Consider the following 1361-nt stretch of genomic DNA (forward strand, 5'->3'; position numbering starts at 1 on the left):
CCCGCGGAGGCTGCGTAGGGCTGGGCGGGCACTGCCAGGCCTCCTTCGTGCTCGCCTCCTACCCCCCACCCCCACCCCGCTACCCCGCCCAGCGCCACCCCACTGCTTCTCAGTGGGAGAACGCGAGACGTGGGGCTGCTCACCGCCCTCCCCCGGGAGGCTTGGAGGAGGTGTCGCAGCGCCGGCCTTGCAGCGGCGGGGGCTGTTGCGAGTCTGACGAGGCTGAAAACACCCTGCAAGGAAAGATCTTCCTTTCCTTCGGGTCTCTAGCTGCAGTGTTGATGCCGCCCTAGAGGGCCACATTCCTGTTTGGCGGTGTGATGGTATGCTTAGTTAGCGACTCAAACTTACTGTTTCCTGGGTAGGCCGCTGGTGCAGCAGAACTGCCGTTTGTATTTTGCAGGCAAAACTGTACGTAGACGGCGGAGTTACCAAAATTTTTCTTTTGTGCCAGGTCTCCAAATGCAGTGCACTGGTTTGGCCAGTTCTACCCACCGATGTTTAGACCTGTGTCTCGCATTTGGATTCTCTGTGACCATATTTAGTTAGTTACTGAACTGCTTACCGTAGGGTTTGAGGTTGGGCATATGGCTGAGCAGAATAGCACTGTAAAAGGACCAGAATTTAAGCTGGCTTTTTGCATATCTTTGGTACGTGGTTCAGAAGTGCTATGACAAGTAGTAATTTGGTAAAAAGTTTATCTACCGCTATGTCTGTATGCTGTTGAACAGTTACCATATGATGCTGTGATTTGATCATTGGAAGGCAGTTTGCAAAACTACAAACCGCCCTCCCCCCCCAAAAAAAACCCAGCGAAGCATAAAGATATGTCATTTACTAATCAAAATAATTAGTAAGAGTCAGCTCCCCCCCCCACTTCTTTCCTTTCACTTTTCCTCTTATTAAATCGGGATTTTTTTTAACCATTTGATTCCTGAAAGAGCACATAAATACTATTTACATATATGATATAAAGAACAAAGAAAATTTGTACATAAAAGGACACCGTATGGGAATAGTGCGTGCATACACAGTTAGTGCCAAATTCCTTTGTCTTTTCGTGAAGTAGAAAGTGTTCTTGTTACATTCTTGTCAATGCTGCTTCTATGAGGTGGGTCAGGTTTTGTCTCAGAAGAAAAGACTGATAAGAAAAGCAGATAAAGCCAGTATATTCTCAAGTGTGCTTTTCACCATTGTGGTGCATTTCTGACCCTTCAAAAAAATAGTGTAGTTCTCGTTTCTAACAATATTAAGCCCCTCAGAATTGACTTAATATGTTGTTTGAATTTGTTAAAATACAGATTCTGTATTTAGTGGAATTTTGTACCACAGCAGTGAAATGAGTTTGTAATATTGTAGGG

At 45.6% G+C, this 1361-nt stretch overlaps 1 protein-coding gene across 3 annotated transcripts in view; it reads left to right on the forward strand.

The window, feature by feature from the left end:
• Nucleotides 1–1361, forward strand: part of PHC3 (polyhomeotic homolog 3) — a 79746-nt gene that overhangs the window by 701 nt on the left and 77684 nt on the right. The window lies entirely within an intron of this gene.

The sequence above is a fragment of the Lipotes vexillifer genome, unplaced genomic scaffold (genome assembly GCF_000442215.2).
Source record: "Lipotes vexillifer unplaced genomic scaffold, Lipotes_vexillifer_v1.1 scaffold37, whole genome shotgun sequence".
Lineage (NCBI taxonomy): Eukaryota > Metazoa > Chordata > Mammalia > Artiodactyla > Lipotidae > Lipotes > Lipotes vexillifer.